We start from the raw sequence: 19,589 nt of genomic DNA on the forward strand, positions 1-19,589 counted from the left end.
CGCGAACGCGAAGGTTGGCTCGCAGATGGGAACTGCGTGGATGAGCACCGGGTCTGAAGGGTTGTATTGATTTCTATGATGGCGGCCGGCCGGCGGCGCCTGCACCCTCCATGCTCGTGGCAGCCGGAACAGGATCGCTCCGCCGTGTTTTCCGGCGAAATACAGCGATGATCGTCGCGTAATCGTCGCGGTGCCGCGTTTCTCTAATAAGTATCAACTTAATGGTGATCGCCGGGCCATTAATTAGCCACCAGCGACGGTGAAACGTGTCGGAAATCAACATCGTAGCTGCTGGACAGAACCTGAAGACGATGCCCGTGCCTTCGAGGTCCTTGACGTAGAAGTGTCAGTGTTCTTGCGATGTCTCCGTGCTAGACCGACACCAGTGAGTACATGATCAATATCGTTTCAATAGAAGACGTTCACCTCCCCCCTTTTACAGTTATCCGCCCCCTTGTCGAGTCCTTTGATCTGATAGTTGATTTGGAAAGATCAGAGCATTGCTTTTTGAAACGGTACAGGAAATGTTTGTCTTCGGGATTCTAGATAGAGGATATTGATGCTGTTTTTTGGGTAGTATTTGTACGAAATGTTTTCGTTGCTTCGAGGACACTCTAACCTATTGTAGAATCGAAGAAGTTAGGTCCTTCGAGGGGATGAAGCTAAGTGTGTTGCTGAATTTTTGATTTTGAGGTGTATGGAGGAAATTGTTTTTGGGATTTTTTGATGTTCCGAGGAGCTGCTCGAGGTTTTCGGTGGACATTGTGTGGGGATTTGGGTCTGGGTTAAGACCTTGGAAGGGGTGATGCTTCGTGACCTGCTGGTTTCTGATCTTGGGATCCGTTGAGCCGGTTCTTTTTGGGATTTTGATGTTTTTGGGAGTTGTTGGATGTTATTCATGGACAGTGTGTGTGGGATTTCGATTTTTGATATATTGTATGTGATAACATCGCCATACTAAAAGGAAAGTGAGAAAACTTTTTGGATTATCTAGTGTGTTATTAGTGAAATTAATAATTTTTATGAAGGAATACATTGAAGCTTTTGATGGAAGGTGATGGGAAGGTCAGGGGCGTTGATCTGACGCGTCCCAGTGGCTTCCTTTCTCTTTCTATGTGGGTGGGTGTTGGAAGCAGGAAGAGAGTTAGTTTTGAAGGTTATGGCGTCACGAAGTATCTGGAAACACTTTTTTTGGTTTGCTAAAAAATGTCACAAAAATATCACGAAAGGAAAATAATTTAAAAAGCGATGGTCGACAGCTGGAAAATTAAAAAATAAATTTGGAACTTTGCACAAATGTAGCTCACGCGATGCTAATAATAGAACAATTTTTATCCTGTTGAAAAATATTCCTAGGGATGAAAGTACCCCTCCAAAACAATTTTAATTTTTCATGTTATTTTGAGTATTCAGGAAACTATTATAATTATTATTTAAATCATAAAATGAATAGATTTTTTGAAAGAATTGAATAGAAATTTTTGAAATAATTAAAAGAACAGATGAATACAACGCAGGACGACTTAACTCGTCATTTGCAGCTCGGTTACATCCTTCCCCTTTCTCTTTCTTAATTAATGAACCGGTCGGGTCGAGTTAACTCATCGTTTATCTTCGATTTCACTTATTTGTCAAATTTTGTGTTTCTCTTGCGCATTGTTATTCTGAGTTAACCTTAATTGTGGAAGCTGATTGTGATAATTTCTTCTTCATTGATTTTTACGAGGAGAGATCGAATATACTCAGCGAGAATATGAATGTATCAAATTTCTTTTTCGAACACTTTCTAAGATGACCGCGGTGAATCGACCGTTAAATGCTTGAATGAGACTATTACATGTCGTGGTCATTGTTCTAATGAGAACTGTGCTACGATGCCATTCACCAGGCCATTTGTATTTTATCCTTCTGTACTTCGACTATTTATTTCATTTCTTATAAATTGTCTTTTTGCCCGTTGTCTTTACATTTTATTTATATGGATTTATGTTATTTATATTTTCATGTTTCGTATGTCCCTTTTAATCAATTTACTACCCTTAACCATTTTAAAATTCAATTCTTTTAAAAGATCAACAAGGAGCATGAAGAAGGACCATTTTATTTTTTGTATGCTGTGGCTCGCTCCATTCATGTTTTATACATATTTTTAATTTCAAAATTATTGAAATTATTAAGTTGCTGACATCGAAGCACATATTGCAATAAAAATGGCAAACAAATCTAAATAAATAGAGCCATGCGATTTTTATGTGCTCGGTAGGTTTAGTGTTAAAAATAAAGAAGAGTGTCCAGCTAAGAATAACAATTTCACAATTTACCAGATCAATTCAATAACGATCAAAGAAATGAAAGCAATGCGAAGAACAAATTCAAAAAGTCAACACATATTAATTATTGCTAAAGTATAACAGTGGGCGTGAAAGTTCCAACCAGCTCTCCGCCACGTATTCTATCAATTGGCATTATCTGACAGTCTCGCTGTTCTTATTACCTTTTCCCGTTTCCTGTATCACGTTCGAATTATTATTTCGCGTCCGCGGAACTTTCTCCAGTGGGCACCGTACTCGCAAACGTGTTCCCGAACGCGAGAACTTCGCGAGACCGCATGAAAATCGCGACTGATCGATAATACGAGATATATGGTAATTATTACAGCCAGGTCACGAGAGCGAAAATCCACTGCTCCGAGTAGAACGTTTCGTGCTTCACCATCTCGAACATCGTTGCACGCGTTTACTGACAAAGAGAAACGATCGTTTTGCGAAATCCACTATTGTGTGAACAGTTTAGTGTCTCCTGAGCATACTTGCTTGACAAATCATTTTTTCTGGAACCATGACGAAAGAAGAGCTTGCTCTTTATTACAATATTGACCTGGACATCTTTTTTTGTCCTGGGAAAAATCCCAAATCCCAGTTGACGATTCGCAAAAATTATTCAAAGAAGGAATACACATTTTTTATTCCATTCTTATTTCATACTCACACAATTTTTATTTCCTTCCAACAATCTTTGTTTATTTTTCATTTTATTACATTCACCGAAAGAAATTCCTCGCTAATTAAGAAACACAATCTACCAGAAAATTTTAAATCTTTAAAATCCTCTCGGATAATTATCGAAGCAGTCCAGAACAAACGAAGTCTCCGAGTAGTTCTCAACTGGTACATTTTGCGGTTTGTTCTCCTCGGTTATTTAAACAAATTACGTTTCAGATAAGATATTCTTCCTCGTTTACTCTCTTTCTCCACACTTATCGCGTGCAGAGATCAGAGTTTCACTTTCGCTTGACTTGTTCGACCGCCTGCACCGAGGCAAATGCAAATGGCGGTCCAGAGAGGAAAGCTGGACGCGCGATCCATAGATCGAAAAATGTAAACGGAGAATAATAGGTAGATCGATCGCGCTTGACGATTGGTGACTGAAACACGGTTCGGACGTTGTAATTATTCTCTAGCGTGATTGATACCTGATTCGGATCCTGTAGAAAGCGTGCTTCTTGCCTTGGATCGACGATTATTATTATTATCATCATTATTTACTTCCGTTGGGAAGTATTCATGTATTTCTGCAGTCTGAATTTTTGTTACGAATATAAACAAACTTATTATACAAATTAATAATTACTTCACGGTTCAAAAACAAAAATTGAATTTATTTGGTGTGCATATATAAGTTCCTTCCCCTTTTTTTCTACGATCATAACTTCTGACTGAATTCGAATTACTTCCCGACTTTGAAAGCCATTTGAAAGAGCGTTCTTTTAGTTTTAAGAAGAGTCGTGATGAGCGCTCTAAGAGTTTCCAGTCGTATGCAACAATTTCAAGCAATATGGCGTGCGAGAAGCATCATTTGCCTCGCTGCTTACTTGTTGCATTGAATTTGGAAAGAAGGAGAAAGAACTTATTTGCACACCTAATATTTTGATACGTGAAATAAAAATTTGTTTACAATGCAAGAACCGACAACTTCCTTCATTATACAGGAGTTAAGAATAAAATTTGTGCATAAATGAATAATTTTACATTGAAACAAACAATTGTTAAAATGAAATTCCTGCGATCCTGAATTCTTATCGTTCTTTTATAAAATGGGAAACAGTATTAGAATAGTTTTTGGATGCACTATAGTCAGAGTAGTGATAACGCATACGTCGCTCAATTCCTCGATCTAGATCATTATGCGCCCAATGCCAATGGCAGCGTGTAACACGTGCCGATAGGGCGAGCTTTTCCTGCGATTAAACGCACATGTTGCAGATATTGCACGTTGTACACACCGGTCGGAGGCTGGCCTGCACTTTCTTCTCGTCGAGCGGACCCGCTGCGATCACCTCGCTTTCGAGGTCAATGTCTAGGCCCGCCGAGAAACATAAGCGACATACGAACATTAACGTTTCGACGCGGCCGCAAACTTTCCTTGATCGTCCATCAATTTATCTCGTGCAGCATGTGCAATTATGCTTGTAAATATCATCGACGTCGCGCCGCCGGATTATTCCGTCAAAGGAGAGACGAGTTAACTCGCCTGATCTTCACTTTCCCGGAGATTATGGTAACCGTCTAACTTTTACGAACGAACGGTGCGTTTGAAGCACTATAAGAATTGTCGAACTTGAAAAACATTCGAGAAAAAATGTTGATGCATTAAAGATATCCTACTGCTTTTAAGAATTTATTTAAACGCATTTAAACATTCACAGCGTTAAAAAAATGTACCATTGCATTTGGAAGAGTCTACAGAATCGTTCCACATAAACAATCATTCGTGCATCTTTTATTGTTAAAGCACAAAAAATTGTCGAAGTTGAAAAACATTCGAGAAAAAATGTTGATGCATTGAAGACGTCTTGCTGCTTTTAAAAATTTATTTAATCATTCACAGCATTAAGAATATACGATTGCATTTGGAAGAGCATAAAGAACATTCGTGTATCTGTTATTTTTAAAGCAGAGAAGTTGTTGAGTCCTGGAAATTTGACTACGCACGTAAGATGAAATGAATTTGATTAAATCTAGCAAGCTACAATTTATTTCGAGGTTTCTACCTGTTGCAAATGTGAAAATATTTGCAGTCTGGTTGCCAGTGTAACAAAGTTTGTAAATTGTGGGGTTCAGTGATGATAAAAACAGCATCTTGGATTATGGTTCCAATGGATTATGGTTCGGAACAGAAGAATGGGTTTGAAAAGAAAAGTGTTGGGACCAACACTTTTACTTTAACGGAGGCAACATTGCGTGAAACTGCTGTTTGATCCAAGTATTTCCTTTCCTACAGCTTTTGTAGATCGTTAGAGCAGTATAACGAGCCGTTATAGTCGCGGGCTCATTGCTTTCTGTCTATGTAGAAAGCGAAACTTCTTCGAGAAATATTATTTATAGACGTTTCTTTTGCAGAAGAATTTATTCAAACAAGTTGTACAGGAAAGTAGATAATTTAGACATCTGAAAGCTATGTCGAATGGAATAAAACCTAATCAGATTAACTTGAACCTAACTCATCGTCAATAAAAATTTAATCCAGCAGAGATAAGGATCTATTGTGTTTTGTTACGTATCGGTAGCGTCAAAGTCTTCTTATCGATACCGATTTATAATCTTCACTTTTTCTTTTCCGATCATGTCAGGGTCCACGTATTGATAAATTTTGCTTGGTAAATTTCCTCGGTGACAATCATATCACTGATTGTGACAACGATTGTTAGTGGAATATTTAATACAGTGGCTGCAAAAAGCACTTACAACATTTTCAATTTCTGAACAAGTGCTTCAAAGCTTCCAAAATTTATTGTGCTTCAATTCTAACAGATATGCAAATGTTTTCAACACGAAATAATTCTACAGGCTCTCTCAAAGACAATTATCGTCGTTGAAACATGTTTAAGGAATGATCGAAGTAAGCACTTCTAAAAAATGGCTCACAATAATTGTAATAAAAAGTTTTTAATTAACTACCATAACTAGTTGGATATTCCTTACATAGAACGATTCTACGGTATGTTTAAGCAATATCTGAAGTAAGCACTTTTCCCAGAACGGTGCACAATGATTAGAATTAATTTTCTACTCTAAGCATGTGTTGAGCCACTGTATACATATACACGTCGTCTTATCAGCGCCGGATTGTCTGAACCTCGGTTAATTGTTGTCGAACAACGCGAACGATTTCACAGCTAATTACACGATGAATTCCGATGATTACGATAGGCACGGGCATGGGCACAGAGTTTAGTCGACGCCGGAGAAAGGAAGTGCAACAACCACTCTCTAGAGCCGACAACTTTTCCCTTCGTTTCAGGCCTAACAGTGTTCGCGACGTGTATCGAGTATCGTACGAGAGCTCGTCTCGTCTCGCCGCAGAAGCGGTTTCTCTCGTGAGAGACGATTTAGATCGCATTCCGGATGCTGATCAAGCAAGAGATTCGATCTTGGGAAAGATTGCACGCGAACCTCGTGTCCTGACAATATTACAATCACACTCGCGAATATTCGAACAACGAAGTTGTAAAAACCAATACTTAGTATTTTTTTCAATCGTGATTTTTAAAAAATTACATTTCTTAGATGAAACTTAATGCTGTGCACTCGGAGCAATTTTAACTTTGAAATTAAACATTTCTACCGACTTAAAATATATTTCCATTCCCTATGATTTCTTAAATTTTATGGATATGAAATTCGTATAATAGCTCATACAATATCTAAATGTTTAGCAATTCATTGGATACCGACATATTTAATAATGTAAACAATAATTTGAATAATGGTACATACAGCAATTTTTAGTGGCGACTCTCAGTTCATCGATTTAGAGTTAATTGTCTACGTAGATATTTACAATGCTGCAAAATCTATCAATAAACTCAGAAAACACATCAATCATTTTAAGGAATTCACCAATTCATTAGTTTATTCAATATTAAATAATAAGACGCGAAATTTACTTTTGCGAATATGGATCGAAACGTTGAGTTTTTGAAATAATTTGCAAAATTGCTTGTGTTTTATCACTGATAAAAAAAAAACGTATTGAATTTTTATTAAATATTATTAAGTATTAAGAAATTATACGCAATATTAAATTATGAAGAGATTAAGCTATCAATGATTTATGCGGATCTATAGGTACTCGTATAAATTCAAGTTGTAAATTCATAAATTCATCGAGTGATCGATTTCAAAATGATTCCATTGATCCACAGTCGACAAATGCGTAAGATCATCAATTAAGCTGTTTACAATTAATTACATGGATCCACAGGCTCCTCGTCCACGGATCCAGTGAAATATTTATAGATTCATAGATCATTGTCAAACTTGTGCATCGATACACTGCAATTTTTATTTTCTTACGATTAGAAAGCATCAGTTGTCAGAAAATTACGATTGATGTAATTACTAATTAGTCATCCATTTGCAGACTTTCCTGTTACACTGTAAACAATCTCGATGACGAGATACTTTTCAAATATTTTAAGTGCATACTCAAAGAGTCGAACGAAAGAATACAGTTTTTTACGGAACTGTAAATGTTATCGTTCCATAAAGATAACTAAGGTTTTCAAGTGAATGTCGACGTAATAAATTCTTTCAAGATCCATACGATTGTAAATTTCTTATCGATGACGTTCGTCTGATAGCGACTCTCACTATCTGTTATGGTAATAAATCAGCTAACTGTGTATACTACCGATCTACGATTATGTTTGTTTATCGTATACATTGATAAATTGGCGAACTAATTGCTCCATGACCCCATAGATCAAGATAATTACATGCAAACAGATTAATTTATGGATCCATAGTCTTGTCGATCAACAAAACTAACTGGAAATTGATTGATTAAAGACTCGACGAACTGTGGATCCTCGAAATTAATTTGAAATTGTTAAATTAAGGAACATAAATCGATTAATTTCCTGTAAATGAATGACTCGATGAACACAATTATTTTTGCAGCATCATGCTCATCATACTGTTCATTTACGAACATGTAAACGTGTCGGATCCATCTACGATGATGCAATCAAGATCAAGATAGATTAGGAGATTTGTAAGAATGTATGCACTGTCGAAAAAATGTTAATTGTTATGCGATCTCACGGAGGGCACTAGCGCGCGAGGATTTCCAAACGTTGAAACGTTTACGCTTTAGCGGCATGATCGATTCCTGGAACGTTCTCAACGCCGAACAAACATTTGCCGAACACGCCAAATATTATTTCATAGATGTACGCTTGGCCAACATTCCGTAACGCACGTTTCCTCGATACGTGATGACGATTCCGAGGGAAATGTGTGCCAGTAACCAGTGAAAATCACTGTCAATTCTATCCCACACCATCCACCGCCGAGATAAACATTGATTGTGGACAATTAGTGCCACTACTGTGCCAATTATCCAATACGAATTATGCTTTTTAATACTATCTGCCTCTAGACTGGTATTGTGGCTTCCATTGCTGTCTAGATTTTAATACAGTATAATAGTTAATTGCTATTTTATTGCCATTTATTCTTGGATAACAATTATATGTTATTTCAGGCGTTAGTCTTGATGTTTCATGCTTGTATTATATTTATGGTTTATAAATGATATTTTTTAATACTATCTGCCTCTAGCCTGCAGATTTTAATACAGTATAATAGTCAATTGTGTGCTATTTTATTGCCATTTATTCTTGGATAACAATTATATGTTATTTCAGGCGTTAGACTCGATATTTTATGCTTGTATTATATGTATGGTTTATAAATGATATTATTTAATACTATCTGCCTCTAGCCTGCAGTTATGGCATCCATTGCTGTCTAGATTTTAATACAGTATAATAGCCAATTGCTGTTTTATTGCCATTTGTTATTTCAGTCGTTAGATTTGATGTAGGCGATTGTTATCATGGTTAATGACGTAAGTTAATTTCATCTCATTTGTCAAGGAATACATAAAATTTGTATGACTGATTACGAATATTTTCTATTAAAATTGTTTTAGAAATTGATTGTGATAAGTCAATTTCATCTCATTTTTCAATGAATATATCATATTTGTGTTACTCATTACGAATATTTTTTATTAAAATTGTTTTAGAAATTGATTGCGACAAGTTAATTTCATCTCATTTGTCAATGAATACATAAATTTTGTACTTGAAATTGATTGTGATAAGTTAATTTCATCTCATTGTTCAATGTATACATAAAATTTGTATTACTTATTACAAATATTTTCTATTAAAATTATTTTTGCAATTGATCGTGATATTATTCAATAGTTTCATTTTTCACGATCATCATTCATTGTTCATTAAACAGGCTGAAAGATTTGTATTCAACAAACTGCAACTTTGAGAGTGTGAATCTTCAAACATGATCATATCAATACATATCAATAAAAAGATTAAACAACAAAAGACATATTGTCAAACAAGACATAATAAACAACTTCAAGAATTTCTTATCAAACAATGATACGCACACGCACGATAATTAATAGAAACGTTGTTCAATCAAGTGGAATTGGCGTGCCTCGTCTGACTATGTCTTGCCTTTTCCACTTACTGCGAGTCCACGTTGGCACCGACAGCTCCTAAATTCACCGAATATTTTTTAAAACGTTCCAAATAATTACAACACATCGGGGAATAGTACAACACCAGTTACTCAGCAAGGAATCCCGAGTATGTTACATAGAAAATCCTATTAGACGTATAAGATCATCCAAAAGTGGAGCGACCGAGTATTACGTGTCCGCGCCGGGACGTAGACGTTCGTTGTAGCTGTAAATGCGGTAGAACAATGATAGAGTAAATATTTAGAAGCCGAGCTAACGAGATCGTCGGAGATGGTCGTAAAATAAATGACTCGGCAGTTCATCGGCTGAAAAGCGGAGAAACGTTCAGCCGCGACGAACGAGGTCGTGTAACGAGTGGCGTTCCACGATACTCGCGTCTCCGATGACGAAGAGAACGTCGTGATTTTCTACCGGGTGTCCCAGTAAATATGTACTCGACAAAAATATCCGTGTTCTGGACTTTGGAATTTTGCGCACCGAAACTTAGTCTCCGAGATATTTCTAAATAAAGGAGAACACCGAATGGAAAATAAAACGTGCCAACTTTTTAATGTTATTTTACCGTTTCTTATTCGTGTAATTTTCGTAACAGTAATTTTTCTTGGCTGCAAAAAGATCTATCAAAAATAATTGCCGAAAAATTGTCCTTGACCTTGAATTCTAAGGTCAAACATTTTTTTTATTGCATTGTATTCTATGCATAATGCAATAAAAAAACTTTTATAAACATACTTATATTAATATTCACTAAATAGGAGAAAATTATTTTTTCCTGGTTCTTCATAAAATGCCGAATCAAAATTTTACGCAATTGGTTCAATATTTCTTCTGTTATAAAATTAGTGTTGGAATAGATAGAAAAATTTAATATTTTAAATATATATATACATATAAAATCATGACATTAGTGACTATAAATAAAATAGAAGATTACGTCAATATAGTTTAGCGCTCCACGCTTTTATTTTAATATGGTCACTAATTTAATGATTTTATTTAAATTAATATTAAATTTTTCTATCTATTCAGCCAGTAATTTTATAACAGAAGAAATTTTGAACTAATTGCTTAAAATTTTGGGTAAAAATATTATCAATCATTTAACTAGATTCGGTATTTTATGGAAAACCAGGAAAAAAATTATCTTCTCCTTTCTAGTGCATTTTAATATAAGCGTGGTTTTTGAAAAGTTTTCTTTATATATTTTATTTTCTACTTTTATTGTCATCGGAAGCAAGTATGTATACAACATTTCAGCAATATTGGACTATGGGAAGAGGAGTAAAATTCGATTACAAAAATTGACGCATACAACAACAACAACGCGGCAAGTTAATAAAAGCGTGATAAAAAGATTTGTACAAATGTGCAAATAAACGACGAAAAGTTGATCAATTTACTCACGGAACAAGTTAATAAACCTTGTTAACTGTCAATGACTAATTGCCTCGCTCGTAATTAGCCCACGGAGATTGTTCGTTAAAATGCCTTAAAATGGAGCATTAAAATGTAACCGTAAATTTTAATCGACTCGTTTTACGAACAGCTAAAGAAAAAAAGATTCCACGTCGTCGAGTTTTTACCGAATCATTCCGCGTCAGCGAATTGTGGAATGATCTACATTTAGGAATGTGCCGAGTGTTCGGGTCATTACGAAAACTTGGACACCGACGAATCGTTCGGAGCGTCAATGGAAATATTAATTGCACGATCCGCGAAATTGTAAAATTAGCTTTGGATACCGAAAACAAATTTTTAATTACCACTCTGTGTCTGGCGATGAGCTTGATGATTTCGTTTCAGCCTTTGCACGTTCTTTAGAGTGGAAATTTAGTTCAATTTTTTAGGAAGTATAATTGAAACATCACGCAACAAAATTTTAAAAAACAATTGTTGAGTGTTTCTTAATTTCACCAACCAATGACAATCCTACTAATATAATAAAATGGTTGGCACGTCCTTCTACTTGAAGCTATTTAGTTCAATTTTTCAGGAAGTACTATTGAAACATCACGTAACAAGATGTATATATTAATTTTTTACAGTATCATAATTTTATATATAAAAAAACGTTGTTAAAGTTCCCCATTTTTCAATCAGGCAAAAATGTATGATTTCCTAAGCTGAAAGATTTCAAGTACAGTTTTGATGTCGACCGTTCGAAACTGGCAATTACATTTGCAACAATGTAGCACTCGATGTTTTCTCCGATTCTGATTGTTGTTCGATCATGTGAATTGATCGCAATCATAGGAAGAGGATCAATAGGACAATCGCCTGAAGCGAACTTTCATCCGTAGCCTCTTCTCTTCGGAGAATACGAGAATCGTGGAGCAGGTACCGTGACTGGCGATAATGTAACACTTGTTAGTTGAATGTAATAATTATCGGTGGCTGCGGGGAAATCGGCGATGTGAAATTGTAATACTTTTCCTGCAGTAATCGCGTGACAACGATCGCTGACAGCTTTCATCTTCTTCGAGCGAAGCTTCCTTCGAATGGGCACATGTTTCTAATATTGATTATTTTTCATCGGTCGATTTTCAAGTAATATATTTTATCATTATGCAATCTTACAAAATGAACTTGAGAAAAGTTTTTATTGGTCGATTTTTAATACAATCTGTTTTACTATTACGCTGTCACTATTTAGATTTTACTATTATGTAAAACACAAGACTGTAAGTTTACAAGAACAATTCAAGATCATTTCTTAGTTACAAGAAATACATTTTTAAAACAAGAGACTGTAAATTTACAAGAACAATTCAAGAACATTTCTTAGTCACAAGAAATACATTTCTCTTTTATTTTTGTTTCTTGCAATCGTCTTAGAAAATTTCTCTATTACTTAAAAATCTCCGTTCTCGAATAGTAAAACGGCATAATAAAATACTGAATGGATTGTCTCCCTTCTACAAGATATTAAAAACTGATGCAATAAAATGCATCAATTTCCTGCTATTACGTTGCCAGTGACGACACTAAATAATACACCGCACATAAACGTCTCTTTATTACATTTTCCGCAAGATTCAGGTCACCGTGCTTATGTAGGTAGCGAACATGTTAATCGTCCTAACAAGCGGGAAATAATCCAAAATAAAAATGGAATTTGCAATAAAGTTTTTGTTGCATTCTTAACATCTATTCGTTGAATATCTTTCAAAGTCATAAAACGCATCAGGATACGCAGCCTACAAGTGACGCATGATTTATAAACGCCTTCGCCCACCATTAGCTAATTTAATAGCCAGCTTGATGACTGCGTCGCGTTCCTTAATAAATTTCTTTTAAACGATCCCTCCGGAAGAAGTTATTAGATTGTGCCTGCTTAGGATGACTTTGCGTGAAGGGATCGTAAATTATCTATTATCATCATTAAACAATTCATTAAGGCAATGGTCCTTTTCTACTTCCATGATAGATAAAGAAAATCATAGATGCAACCAGTGTTGGGCAATAAATAAATTTATGTAAATAAATAATTATTTAAATAGAAATTTAAATAACAAGTTACTTGTTATTTGGATATTCAAATAAAAAGCAGAAATAATTATTTATTATTTGAGCAAGTCTAAATAGAATTATTTAAAATAATAAAGTTAATTTGATATCTACAAATACAATTTCAATTATTATTTGTATTGACAATTAATAAATTAGGCCCTCCGGACGGGCACGACCACTGCCGGTATACTTGAAAAGGTTGCTATAGCAGACAAAAAACGCGCACATGTTCATTGTATACAAAATACAAGAAATGAGAGAAGACCAAAAACTATTTATTTGATTTCCACCTCAATCCAAATAATAAATAATCTTTTATTTGCAAATAAGCAATAATAGATAGATCACTTGGAATTATTTAAATTACTTTTATTTAAATAAAAAGTTTAGTTATTATTTGCAATTAAAATCACACGTTTATTTATTATTTAAAATAAAATTTGCCCAACACTGGATGCAACAGTATTATATGTATTAACTAGACTGCGGATCTTTATGCGAAATAAAAATTGTCTGCATCGATTGCATTATTTCTTTCCTTAATGATGTTAATAGAGGAGAAATCATCTATTGACATCTTCAATTTGTCAAATTTTCCAACAATTTTGAATTCCATGTACTCAATTTTGCTATAAATGCATAAAGATCTAGTAAAAACAATTGTATTAAATTTTGGAAAAACTGCATGGTGAAATAAGTTCATTATAAAATCTTTTTAGTAATGTGTATAATGAACGATTTGTTCGATTTCGAATTAAATTGTTGTTTCCTTCAGTTAATTAATTCATTCATTTTCATTGATTAATCTCGAAGGACTATTTTCAACTTCAAAAGTCTACCTGTTTCATTGAGAATGTCTCCATAAAATAGCTTTCCAAATGCCAGATCTGTCTGCATGCATCGAAAAGCTTTTGCAAGCAACCTGATCAACAAAAGCTTACTTTCTTCGGCTAAAATATGCACGCACACATCGATTCCGGTATCAAATAATGAATCTGTCCATTTGTGGGCGAGAGTAACCGGGTTCGCTTTCTCCGTGCGCAGCCAGATTCCTTCTTCGACTTCTTTTCTTTTTTTTTCCTAAATGGTCTGGAGACATTGGCCGGGGCCAGGACAAAAAGTATTAAGAAGCCGCGATCGAGGGACAGTGACCAGGAGATCGATTTTTAACGGAGCCCTCGTTCCAGACCGAGTGACCCACAGATCGGTCGAACAGGTTTTCGCCGGACTCTGCTTCCGGTTTCTGTGCGAGAGGCGTTGTCTGGCGTGGTCCCTCGTAAAATTAACGAAATTTATAGTTGCCTGCCTTTTTCCACCGACATACTTCGCTTCGAAATGAACCTGCCGGGAATAAAGTCGCCATTAAGCTGCCCTACTCTGCGGATTCGTGAAAGGATCGAAAGGATCGCGGCGAGATTCACAGTTATTTTATTCTACAGCTTGAATCCTTCGTGGCTGCTTGATTCGTTAACGATCTACTTGAATTTGCTGTCCTTCTCGTTTTTTGAGTTTGGTTCGTTGCTTTTCTTTAGTTTCTTAGTAAAATTGTGCTGCAGTCGTTTCACTCCGACGATGAATGGCGCCACAAGCCTCAAAATGATAAATAAATTGCTATTAAAACGTTGAGTTACGAGGAAAAATTTTTCACTGTTCGAAAATATGTACATATATAATTTTCTTCTCAATTGAATGTTCTAAATGATATATTTATCTCTCTGATCAATTTTTATGTATTTCTTGATTTAGATTTATTGGAATTCATTTGGCTACCAACAAATTTTTTGCGGTTTCTACGAAGACCACTTTGAATATTTTAAAAAGTATAGAAGAGTCCTGGTGAGGTTATTTGCATCTTGTACGTTGATTTTTAACCATGTCCTGCCGACGATTAGGTCTATTGGTATTCGAACTATTCAGACATTTTTGTTGCTTGTTTTCTCTTCTCCAATTTATTCGTTATACTATGGTTTTAATTACCTCTGTCCTGTTAGACATAATGCCTGCTACTGAAGTGGTTTACCATGACACTTCAAAATATATGATCGTTATAACTGTTCCTCAAATGCGGTATCATTATCTATTTTGAATAGCATGCGAGATATGGACGTTATCTTTCCTAGTAATAGATTTCTAATTTTCTGTTCATCTTGTACCACTATTAATAGCAAATTTCTATTTTATTTTTAGACACAAATTCAAACATTAAGAAATAAAGATAAATGAAATTGTATTGGAGATCATCTTTAAGAATTTATTCCAGGAAAGCTAAACAACTTTTATCACATTACTTATTATAGAATGTACAAAGGTGGAGGCGTAGAGGACACATTTCTAATTTTCTGTTCATCTTGTACTATTATATTAGACATTCTATTAGACATCCTCATCTTATGGTCTATTTTTAGACACTGGCCATTTACACGAATTCAAACTTTACAAGATAAATATAAATTAAATAGTACTGGAGATTTTATATCTTCAACAATTTATTCCAAAAAGGTTAAACAACTTTCATAACGAAGGTCATATGAAGGTCAATTTAATTTTTCAAATGGAACCATATATCTTCTGATTTCCTGTAGAAAATTATTCTATACCGAAAAACTGTTAGTTTGGGAGATATCTTGTTGCACATAAAAATTGAAGTGAGACACAAAGATTAACATGTTAACTGAGATTGAAACGTTAGGGATTTTGTAAATGTAACCCAGAAAGAAAATGCAAAGAAGATTCTATTTTCTCGGAGCAGGGGCGCCGTGGGACGTCCACTTAGGTGTGCCAGCCGAATCGGCAAAATGTAACTTGCTATAGGTTTGAATAAGATCGGGCTAACGGTGTCGTCGACTCTATTCACGAACGAGTAAGACAGCATCCAACGGGTTAAGCCTACTTCCAGCCTCGATATTTGGATTATTATTATTCATGAGATACAGCGTTCATAGATCGGGATCTTCTCGAAGCATTCGAAACGCGTGTTCGACGTCATTGGTCCCACCTATTATTCCTTGCTTATTTCAACTCATGCTCGGCAACAGAAATCAATTCTGAAAAATCAGATTGACGAGAGAACAGAAAACCAACAGTTATTACTAGACTGTGGATCTTAATGCAGGATAAAAATGTTCTGCATCTATTCCAGGGAACAAAGGTTAAATAAAAATTGATTTCGACTTTTAATCATTTTCATAAATTGATGATAATATTATGATGGTCTTAGAATCTTCTAATGTATTTGTTGTTTCATATTTTACTAAACAAATTTTTCATGCAGACGAAATGATTTGAAAAATCAGCTTTCAGTATTTTCGCGATTCGCAATTTTGGGAGGTTGTTCTCCCGTCGAGAGCGCCCGGATAATTAAGTAAACAATTATCCCAACACACGAGGCATATCTGCAGCAGTGAGCACTGCTCTCCGAGCATGCACAACGGCGGCAAATAAATTTTACGCATAATTGTTGGCCATTCGCTAAGCACTTACTACATTCCACGCGATAGCGGGACAAGCCGGTCCTCGAAATATAGTACCGTTGCCGAAGTTGAAAAAAATCGATCCCATCGAAAAAGAATTTGCACGAACACCGGCTTATAGCCCCGACACCAGAAACCAGCAGCTACGGTTACTTCAACAATTTGTATTAAAAAATTCAGCATCAAAATGTATAAGTTCGGAACGATTTATTCTTTTTGCGTGGAAGACGAAGTTGGTTATAACTGGATTGCGAATTCCATTTCTAGGAGAAATGAAAAAGTAGAAAATGAAATATATAAAAAAAACTGTTTAAAAACCACGCTTCTATTAAAATGCACTAAAAAGGAGAAAATAATTTTTTTCCTGGTTCTCCATAGAATAATGAATCCAGTTAAATGATTAATTTTAAGCAATTAGCTCAAAATTTCTTCTGTTATAAAAGTAGTGTCGGAATAGATAGAAAAATTTAATATAAATTTAAATAAAATCATGACATTAGTGACTATAAAAATAAAAGCGTGGAGCGCCCACGAAGATTACGTCAATATAGTTTAGCGCTCCACGCTTTTATTTTAATATGGTCACTAATTTAATGATCTTATTTAAATTTATATTAAATTTTTCTATCTATTCCGACATTAATTTTATAACAGAAGAAATTTTGAATTAATTGCTTAAAATTTTCGGGAAAAATATCATTAATCATTTAACTGGATTCGATATTTTATGAAGAACCAAGAAAAAAATTATTTTCTCCTTTTTAGCGCGTTTGAATATAAGCGTGGTTTTTAAAAAGTTTTTTTTATATATTTTATTTTCTACTTTTATTGTCATCGGAAGCAAGTGTGTATACAAAATTTCAGCAAGATTGGACTATGGGAAGAGGTTTAAAATTCGATTACAAGATTTGATGCATTAAAATCAATGAAATGTTTCTGTTTCTTACGATCGACGCAAACAATCTTTATTTTGCACAGCGTTCTACAATCCGGTTGTAACTATTACGGTCCTCGTTCAAGGCGAAAGAGATTCGAGATTCGCGAATTTTTATCGAAGCGGATGCAGGTGAAAGGTGATCTTAATCGTGTAGCAGAAGGTACAGAAAGAAAGGTGTCCCGAAGGGGTTCGGCGAAATGGGTTCGAATATTTGGAAACGCGAGTTTCACGGTTAAAGGAACCCTGTGACCGGTTTTAATCTGTCTCTCACCTGATGCCAACTTTTACGTGCGCGAGCCTTGCATCGCTTTCTCTCGGATCCGTATTTACATCCTCTGTTCTGTGCTAACGCGACCTCTCTTTAGCCTCTCCTCTGCAGAACCACAACAATTTGCACAATTTAATCCTCATCCGTCCCTCATTTCACGAACTGATCGATGCAGAATATGTTTATCTTTCACAAAGATCCGCAGTCAAATGATTAAAGACACAACCTATAACGATTGCTGAAATAAACAAAATATTATTTGTTGTAAATTTCATTGATATTCAATTTTTCCTACACGATTATTAAAAGCACGAGAGAAAATGGCAAAGAAACGAGACGAAAACTATTTATGCTAATTAACGAACGTGTAAGTTATCGAGAACACCAATAGTACTAGGATCACCTCGTTAATACGAAACCGGAATTAATCAGTCGACGTCGAACGCGCTAATAACAATGTCCGCCTCGCAAACAAGCTATTCTTCTCACCATTAATTACTCCCGAAAAAAACGCGCATGTTCGCCATACTCCGATGGATTTCTAATTCGGGTCAAGGTCGCCGGACCCATGCTCGTCTCAGAAACCGTTCGAAAGATCGGCTTTCCTCGGTGACGAGTCTGAATCCCCACAAAAACCAGCTCCACCGTTCCGTTAAAGTACCGTTTTGCTTTCTATTAGGTCACTTCGTTCTAACTATCCTCAGCTTCTCATTTATCTCGCACAATAGTCTGCCGCACTTATGTTTATTCATCAATCGAAGCCCTAAAGTGTGTATTAGACTAATGGTCGCAATTTATTCCGTCACTTCGACTATTCCTCAACCATGTTAGAAAATGGAAGATTCACATGATATTAATTGTTACATCTTGCCGTTGAAACGGAACGTAGATCACTTTGGATTTTTCTGGTTTCCTGATTTCTGTGTGAAGCATATTTCGTGTTAGACTTGTTCGACCATCGCATTCTTGTATAATTGAAATGATCGATTCGAAAATTAATTTTTGTATATTTAACGATGATCTCTGCGAAATGAAAAAAAAAGGGGAATCGTTGAGGATCTTTCTGGTTTCTTGATTTTAAGATAAAGTCCACGTCGTGTTAATTACCGTGATTGTTTTTATTGAATTAAAAAACGATTTTAATAAATTCTTACAATAGTAAATTAATGACTAGAACAATTTATAATTTTCTGCATCTACGACCACGTAAAAAAATCAATTATGAATTGAATAAATTTTGTAGATGATTGAAATATTTGTAGATGATTGTAATTTTGTCTTCGACGGGGTTCTTAGAGAATTAGCAAAAGATCGAGGACTTTCCATGGATACCTGATCGATTGGCCGCCAATATCGATACAAATTACGCTCCAGCATATGGTTATGAGAGGTTAATTGAGCGTAATAAATATAGCAGGGACGGAATTACTCGGTGATTTGTAAAACGGATTGTTAATGCCGATGTAACGCGGATAGCGCGACCTCTAAGAGGTAGAAGACAATGGAAGGTGAGACACCATTCGCTTGCTCGAGATCTAGATATAGTCATGCGCACACTCTAACTCCGTGTCCGACGGTGCGTGAACAGAGAATAATCCATTTGCAATTCTGAGATCGATATCAAGAAGTTACCGCGACAATAGAGATGTCCGACAATTATGCAATTATGCGGTGACACATATAAATCTTGTTCCCTGGAAAATGTAGTCGAAATGGCCCGAATCTATTGTTTATGGACCAATGATCACAACCATCTTGGATTACATCTTACTGTGGTGTTGAATCGAACAGGATTAACTTCAGCAACCAGATATTTAGATTTTAAATA

At 35.4% G+C, this 19,589-nt stretch overlaps 1 protein-coding gene across 1 annotated transcript in view; it reads left to right on the forward strand.

The window, feature by feature from the left end:
• The first annotated feature begins 78 nt into the window (after nucleotides 1-78).
• The window catches only part of LOC143219009 (very long chain fatty acid elongase 4), a 36,879-nt gene continuing 17,368 nt past the window's right edge, over nucleotides 79-19,589 (forward strand). Inside the window, exon 1 of the mRNA XM_076444747.1 lies at nucleotides 79-385. The gene's annotated coding sequence lies outside the window, so the exon portion shown is untranslated. The remainder of the gene's footprint in view (nucleotides 386-19,589) is intronic.

The sequence above is a fragment of the Lasioglossum baleicum genome, chromosome 2 (genome assembly GCF_051020765.1).
Source record: "Lasioglossum baleicum chromosome 2, iyLasBale1, whole genome shotgun sequence".
Taxonomy (NCBI): Eukaryota; Metazoa; Arthropoda; class Insecta; order Hymenoptera; family Halictidae; genus Lasioglossum; species Lasioglossum baleicum.